The sequence below is a fragment of the Athene cunicularia genome (genome assembly GCF_003259725.1).
Source record: "Athene cunicularia isolate RWA chromosome 3 unlocalized genomic scaffold, athCun1 chr3_part1, whole genome shotgun sequence".
Lineage (NCBI taxonomy): Eukaryota > Metazoa > Chordata > Aves > Strigiformes > Strigidae > Athene > Athene cunicularia.
Window position 1 is genome coordinate 63,485,908 of NW_020799097.1, and position 8,652 is coordinate 63,494,559.

Sequence of the window (8,652 nt, forward strand, 5' to 3'; positions counted from 1 at the left end):
AAGGTTGCCTTGGGATTTTGCTGTGGTTCTTTTAAGCTTTGGGGTTTTTTTCCATCTGTGGAGAAATAGCTGTGTGCACTGAGTAGAAATGTACATCTTCCAAGAAAATAGAGGCAGACCTGTTTCAGGGACGAATAACCTACTTGCGCTTGTTTCATCCTTGGGTTTTTTAATGCTTTTCTTTAAACAAAAAAAGGGAGTGCAAACATTCATTAAAGTCTTAGTTCTGAAGTGCACTTTTCCAGGCACAGCTCATGCCAAGTTATATAAGCTTAACAAATACAAAGAAATTATGCCTATGACTGTGGTTTGATTTTTTTTTTCCTTGTAATTGGGATTCTCTTTACCAAGCAATTCTGTTTTCTATGTCGGTGAAACATTCACATCTGGTGATTTTAAGCAGACCATGGCTAAGTAAGTGAATGCAGATGGCCTGTGTCATGGTGTGCAGTCAGATTGTGAAAGCTGGTTCAGATTTTGGCACAGCCTATATAGCAAGCAAAGTGTCTATCCCTGCTTGTGCTCCACAGCATCTCTGCAAAGCTGCAATACCACCTCAAACTTATGTGGGTCATCTACACGCATTATGTCCACTACTACGGACTAGTACCTGCTCAGTCCTTACCTAGAAGCTGTTCTTGACTTATGAGTAAATTGCTTGTGAGGGTTAAGTATGAAGCCCTCTGAGTAATGACAGCCAAAGTAAGATAGCCAAGAGTGAACTTTTAACTCTTTTCTCCTACCTGGCCATAGTAGACAGCTCTGGGGAATTCTGTGTTTTCCATATGCTAAGGATGTCCTAGGACTTGCACTCACTTGACTGCCTGACCTTCTGTCAGTGAGCTTGTCCATGCTGTTCTCCAGCTAACTGAAATGCTTTAAGGAGGGTAGGGACATAATCTGCAGAAGGCCTTGATAGGTGCTTCAAAACCTGTTTCTACTTAAGAACTATTACTATTAAGATAGTATGTTCTTTAATACAAGCAGCTGGTTTCTGTGTTCTGTTGTGCCTGCTTGCATGTTGCCCCAGGGATATGGATTTAATGACTTCCAGTCCCTTCTTTTGGCTCAATGCTTGGTCACGCTTCAGTCTTCAGCTTGCTCAAGTCTTGAAATTCATTAGAAATACTAGCAGAGTAATTTGGATTGTAAACATTAAACAGCTTATTTAAATCTTGATTGTTTATGAAGGTACGCTCTGTTCTGCACTACTCACCAGCTAAAATGAAGTTCAGGGAGGTGAGTTAATACTCAGTTTGCTACATGTAAATCTCAGTAAACTGCCTGGACACCCGTGATTACATAGCAAAAGTTTCTTGGGTGTTGTTTATTTTGTTTTCTTTTCTAGCTACTGCAGCAAAGAAATGAGGTGTTGCGAGGTGTAATTTGTGAAACTTGCACAGTGTGCAGGAACAGAGCCCCTACAGCAGGGAAGAGGACTGGCTCGAGGTGGAGGAGATTCTGTGGTTTCATGTCAGTGTAATGTTGATATGTCACGCTCTGCTAGGGAAATCACAGGGATGTCATTAAGAAGCAGAGGGTGGTCAGAGCAACCTCAACTTCTGATGTGAGCATTGCTCTTAGGACTGAAGGCTGTACACAGCAATGTCCTCTTGCATTCCAGGAAGGGTTATTGAATTATTCTGCTTTCAGGGAAATAGCACCTCAGTGAAAGTATTCCCAAAGGTTACTGATGGGAGTATGAGCTCTGGATGTGTAGGATAAAGATGGTGGCCTTGTGCGCTCAGGGATGGCACTATACAAATACATCTTGCTGTGCAACTGAAAAGTTTTAATTTATTTAATCCTTTTCTGTACTTTTGGCATCATTTTTTCGCGGTATTTACCAGCGTGGAGCAATATTTCAGCAGGTAAGAGAATGAGCTTCAAGAAGGTATTCAGAATGAACATGCAATAAAGCAGTACAAAACTGGCATCTCATTCAAGTTCTGCAGTCTGCACATTCACTTTTCAGAGAGTTTCATTGTTCATTCTCCATTTTCCGCAAGATCATTCATATGTAAAAGTGTCATTCAAATGTAAAAGTTATCACTGAAATGCAAAGGGAAGGCCTTTGGCATTAGAAAGGTGAAGGCAACCAAGGCACCCTGCAACTCCAGTGTACACACCAAGATTTTCTCATCTGTGTTCCATACCCATAATCAGATTTTCTCTTTAGATTTCTTCGTGTAACCCTATAAATCATACACACATGACTTCAGGGTCCAGTTTATACCTGGTAACTATCCCACTAGTACGTTACAGTAGCATTTCAGTAACTTCAGACACCCAAGCGTAGATGTCTAGTGCATACCAGGAGGATGTCTCCTCATGACTTGGGCTGCCACTCTGGGGGGGTTTGAGTCTCCTGCAGATTCCCTGTTGTATCTGCCAGTGATGTGCAAAGGTTCTGGAAACTCAAGGTATCTTAAATGGCATCTGTGCTGAGGTGATTGGGTCCCACTGTGTGTCTATGCTTGTTTCTTCACCAGTTGCAATGAATAAGCCTTTCCAGTAATTGGTGCTGCTACTTCCACTGATAGATTTCTCTCTCCAGGTTTTGAAACCCTCTAGATAATGGCTGTTTGCCCTCTAAGATTGTTTTTGAAATAGCTGAAACAGCCTCTCTGAGCAGAATACGTAAACATTGTGCCCTCATAGGTATATCCTCCTGTTGGTTATGGACTTGTATAAAATAGTTGTGCTCCATACATACATAACTGTCCTTTTCCAAGGCAGAAACTGTTTAGTGTCTGTGCCAGCAGCTATATCGTGTTGCTGGCCAAATCACTTTGCTCCTATTTTGTAAGCTTGTTGAAATACACATCTCTGCTCTGATGCTGCAGGCTCTTTGCTTCCCAGCCCCTCTCTGTGCAATGCTTTGCTTCCTCTTGTATTGGTCGCTCTGCTGCTCTGCAGACCCTTTCTAATTCTTCAGAGCTTAAATCAGTCTTTTCCAGCTGTTTTTCCCCCAGGTTTTTCTTCCTGAATCTCATTCCACTCGGGGCACAATTAGTGACTTCACAGACTGTCTGAAAGTGTTTAAGTTTGATTTAACAGAGTCAACTCTACTGTTTTTCTTTTTACTGATATCTTTTAGGAGCTTTATTCATTTCAATTAAAAAAATATATATATAGTAAGAATTTAGCCCAGAAATAAGAGCTTAGCCCAATCCTATAACAATCATGTACTTGTCAGCTGTTAAAAAAACCCAGTGTCACATAACAAGCAATGTTAAAAAATATTTGCTGTTCTGTCATTACAATGAAAAGCAACAGCTTATGGCTCTTTCTTGGAGATCAGTATGTTTTATTTGACTTTTTTACCAAAAAGGAAAAAAACAAAAAAAAACCCCAAAAAACCCAAGCTGTGTTAGAATGACATTGCCTGAAATAAATTAATTTAATAACAATTTTTCATTGTCATCCTGTTCTCATGTTTAAAAGTAAGGATATCTCCGAAGAGCCTAGTCCTCAGAATGTGATACCATTGGGCTGCATTTTGTCAGTATTGAGGTTATTTAGGTATCAGTGTCAGGTCCCCACTGCCTTTGAAAAGAGCGTAATATTTAAAAAAATATTTCCATCAGATGATGGAGCCTTTTCAGGAATTCCCTTTTTGAACTTTCCTCATAAGTGTCAGGGCTCAAACTTCCCATTTTTCCCCATCTCAAGCCAAAATTCTGGCAGCAGTGACTCGAGCTCAGCCTTCAGTGGACTCAACATGTAAGACTTACAATAAAACAGCCAGTGATTTTATAATTTTGGGAATTAAATATTCAAGCTTTTTTTTTTTTTTTTTTTTTTTTTTTTTTTTTTTCCTTGGAAGCACATTATAAAAGATTCTGAAAGCAAGTTGCAAAGTTGTAACTTTTCTGACAATGAACACCAGTGTCATTTCTGAAGTACCCTTGTTTTGTGTCCTGTGCCCTTTGTGGCAAACTAACTCTGAGAAGTTTGGGGTTCATTTTCTTCTTTTTTTCTTATCAGACAGATTTTACATGTTAATGTCTTTGATCATTGTAGCAACCATTGAAATCCACAGAAAAACCACCTGTTTATGATGAATTCCATGCAGTTTAGAGTACTTGATAATGTCTGATAGATCCGAGGCAAAAGACAATGTCATTATGTCATTTCACAACAGCACCCCAGCCCTGGGCCACAAGAGCTGTTCTTAGCTGAGATCAAGAAAATAAACCCCAAGTCCACATCTGATTAGAACAGATATATGGGAGGTATGAACAGGACTGGCCAGATGCTAGACCATATGATAAACACCGAGGATCATGGTATCATATAAAACTGGGCATTTATATGGTACAGCTGGCTATGCATAATCTTCTCCTAATTTATAAGGCTGGAGCATCTGGTCCATTGCTGTTGCTCTATCAGCTTTTCCAGTGCCTCGTTCTTGAATTTCTGGTGGTTGGATACTGCTCTTCTGAGTGCCAGCGGAACATGGAGTTAAAGCCATTTACAGTGGGACATAAGCTCTTACTCCATACGACAGATAAGATAATGTTCAGCCATGGTCATAGAAGAAAGAAGGATAGGCCTTTGTGGGATGGGTTCCACTTCACACTAAGATCAGTGTCTGCAAACTCTAAAAGACATAATATCTATTTCTCATTGTCAGGACCCTCAGCCACAACACAAGGACTTGGCCAGATGAGGCCACTGCAACAAGCTGTGTCCATGACTGCAGACATTCCCCTGTGATGCAGTAGGTGAGGTTTTACAGAAAAGATTGCACAAGTCCTGCTTTTGTTACACTGCTTAATCTTCCCCACCCTATGCCATAGCCCTAGAAGCCAGCATTTATTTCTCTCTTTCCTGAAACAGAAGCTGTCATTGGACACTTTGTTAGAAAATGCTCTGTGACTGAAAAACCAAGAGAAGGGTGTTTTCAGCTGGGCATTGCAAATTATATCCAGAAAAAGTCAAGCTGACCATGTAAAGGCATCCTCCCCTGAGTGGTGTACATGGGCACCAACCACTGTGGAGCCATGTGCCACGCCAGGCAGCTCTCGAGAGATGGACCCACAGCAGATGGTCCCTTTGTGCCCACAAGGAGGAAGGAGAAGGAGGGCCAGAGCTCACTTCTCCAGGTATTTCCAAAATGCAAGAAATCCCCAGCTGTAGTTTAGAGCCTGGTAGAGGTCTTCCTCTGTTCCCCCCATGGAGATGTAAGCAGCAGTGCAACATAAAGGCCAAGGCACCAACGACACCATTTTCAAAAACTACAGTGTTACGAATGCTATCTAGAAGCTGTTGGTGCAGATCACCCAACTGGTATATGCTACAGCAAAGCACCTCTCGCTGCAGGAGCTCCAGCCTGCGAGCTCGGTGGAGCATGTCTTGGGAACATGCCACCACCACTGATTGCGGGGGAAAAATACAGCACCAGTTATTTTACCAAACCCTTCCCCAGAAAAATTACATGTTAGAGCAGAGCTGAAAGGAAATTTTCATTTGCCGTGGAAAGAGAAAACTGGCTTTTGCAGAACATCGTGCGGTTGACAGTGATAAATCCTGGTACTGTCAGAATGGAAGTGGGTTGTTCCTGCAACTCTCACACTGCTTTCTGTAAGACTGCTTTTTTGCTGAGGAAGTGAAATCTGGTAAGCAAACATAACAGCTCAAGATTTATTCAGACCTTTCATTGTGTTCCCCAGTATAAGTGACGCACATTTTGTATCATTTTATCAAACTGAAAAACTTTCAGGTTTCCAACATCTCCGTAGTTCCATAGCATGGCAGCTGCTATATTTCTCACCAGGTCTGAATGCTTCAGACACCCCTATGGCTCTGCGGCTTCTTTTTTTTTAATGTCTTCTTTAAGTTTTGAGAGCCCTAGATGGTTTCATCCTCTGCATCTGATATAGGTACAGTATCCAGCAGTGTCAAAGTCTGTTCTCTGACGAGGGTCAGTAGATGTTACCTTAATAAAGCTTTATCTTTGTGTAACAATGTCAATGTGAGTTGCCCCAGGGAAAGAAGTGAATTTGAGAAAGAACTTGAATTACTGCAGATGCTGATTTCAGTCTGTGATAACCCACGAGTGGATGAAGTCACCACTGCTGAAATATGACTGGCTATTTCTTAATAGTTTGCCTGGATGGTTTTACTATGGTTATGTCCAGTGCAAGAGGGGTGATGGGGCAATGCTGAATCTGAGACTTGTCATGGTGCTAGTTACTATGCAGAGATTTAATAAGTCCTGTTTCCCAAAGAAACTTACTTAAATTAAGAAATTGCATGATATGGGTGGGGTAAAACAACTGGAAGAAATGAGAGAGAAGCATGGTGAACGAAACCTGGTTTTATGGACTAGATATGTGGACGCAGTTAGATGCCTGCAAATCTAGTCACTTAAATATATCATGTTAGAAGCAGATAGTGGCAATATTTAATGTGTAATGTTCTTTAATTTTGGTGAAGGAAAGAGTGACCAGCTTTCACTTACTTAAGCACAGCCTCCTCCCAAACACCTACTGCCAGCATCCTCTGATGCTGCTCTTAGTGGTTCTGCTTCCAGGTGAGGTGTTAGTGACAGACCATGAAAAATGCTTTGGACGATGACATCATTTCATCATTTACTGTGAAATGGTTGAAATAGAGGTCCTTTCCATATAACTGTCTTGACATTGACTGAATGCGAGCATGTATTCTGTTTCAGTTTAAATGAACTCCTGTCTAATCACAAGTTGGTTTCACTATTAGAAATGTTATACTTAGGGCACTCTGAAGACATTGTGAGTCTGTGTGGGGTATGCTCCTGTACTATATGGTACTATATGGTTCTTATTTTAAAGAAAGGACATTTTTCATCTTCTGTTGCAACCTTTGTTGTAGAAGAAATAAAATATCTAAAACTTCTGTTTTATAAATTCTATTTTAATTCCAAGGCTTAAAATAGCAAACCCCCAGAAACAATATTAAGGCTGTCCTTGTTCAGCTAGGATAGGGTTAAGAGAGAGGGGGAGAAGGGATCTCCAGCTGGGTTATTCATACCATGTTGACGTCAGGTCTGGGGGTGGGAGCGTGGGAACTTTTGTCTTTGTGGCTTTGGTGATGGGGAGCACGCGAGCGAGCTGTCTGTAAGCACTGTGGTATTTCTCTGTATATCTTCTGTCTTGTTTACTGTTATTGCTGTTTATTGTTATTGTTCAGATTGTTTATCACACTGTTGTATTAAATTTCTTCTTATTTTGTGCCTCACTTCTAGCCTGACTGGCTGAGGGTGGGGGAGGGACAATGGCAACGCGGTCTCCGGTCCTGGCAGGGCTTAAACCACCACAGCCTTTTTGGCACACCAACGTGGGGCATGAATTGGGTTGAAATAAGAATCAAAAAGGGACAGACCCTGACCAGAGTGTGTTAGAGCAATCTGTTAGGTGTCATTTTTCTATTTGTATTTGTTTGATAAGAAAATATTTGCAATGCTGGCTCGCTTGCTTGCGTGGTGGGCCTGGATTATTCCTTATATCCAGTGTATGATCTCAGTGCTGGCATTTGTTATCGGTGGAAAATGTATAAAGGGTCTTATGTTGTTATACGGGCGATTGAATGCTTATAATGCCTTTGTATCGCGGGGGGGGAAACAGGGCAAAGAACCAAAGCATTTTGATTGACCAGCCTGCAGTCAGCAACATTCAGCTCTCAGAGATTTCAGAAAGTTTCACTCAAAGATAGATTTACAAACACAGGAAATGTCCCTCCCAAAATGTCCCAAGCAATAACCACCAAGAAGTAAAGCTTTATAAAGTGGTACCTTAACAGTAAATACAGCATAATATATTGCTGGTAACAAGAATATTAAATTGTTAAATGGATTCAAATTGCGTTCTCTGAAACATTATTAATAAACTAAAATTGTGTTCATAGTTTTGGGTTTTTTTCCTTAGCTATGATAGGACCTCCAACAATAACTGTGGTTCATAGCAACAAATCCATAATGCTAAAGCTCCAGGCTCCACGTTCTCCTTATAAAAGGAAGAGGGGCAGCAAGATACCAATGACGAATTATTATGATCTGCTATATCAAGTCTTCATAATTAACAATTTGCTAGACGAGGTAAGTCCATATTCAAATATGAAGCTTTTACCATTGAAAAGCCAGGAAAGTTATGGGCACACCATTCTTGGATTACAGTTGAAATAGTCTTCTGGGCTTGTGAGACCATTGATGACTGTTTAAGTACTTGAAAACAAAGTAGGCTTATTTTTCAGGAATTGAATGTGATTTAATTCAGTTCTAATTCTTCCCTTCATTCTTTCTCATCAACTTAGTATTTCATACTCTAAGACCTAGATTAAAAAACTGGGACAAAAGGGGAATTTGGGAGGAGAATTTTCTTTAAAAATCATAAATTAATTATTAATGTTATTGATTTGTGCAAGTCCACATGCTGCTCTACATCCTCTTCTTATTGGACTTTACTCACAGACACACTTGCTAGGGCAATGTGCTTGACTAGCTGTTTTTACTCCACTCTGTCTGAAGCAACACAGAGTCCTGGTGTATGAAGGAAAAGACAAGGTTATTACAATAGAAGATTTGAGGCCCGGAGTCAGCTACTGCATTGTGGCTAAAACATACATGCCAATGCTGGACCGCAGCAGTGCCTACAGCAACCGGCAATGCAC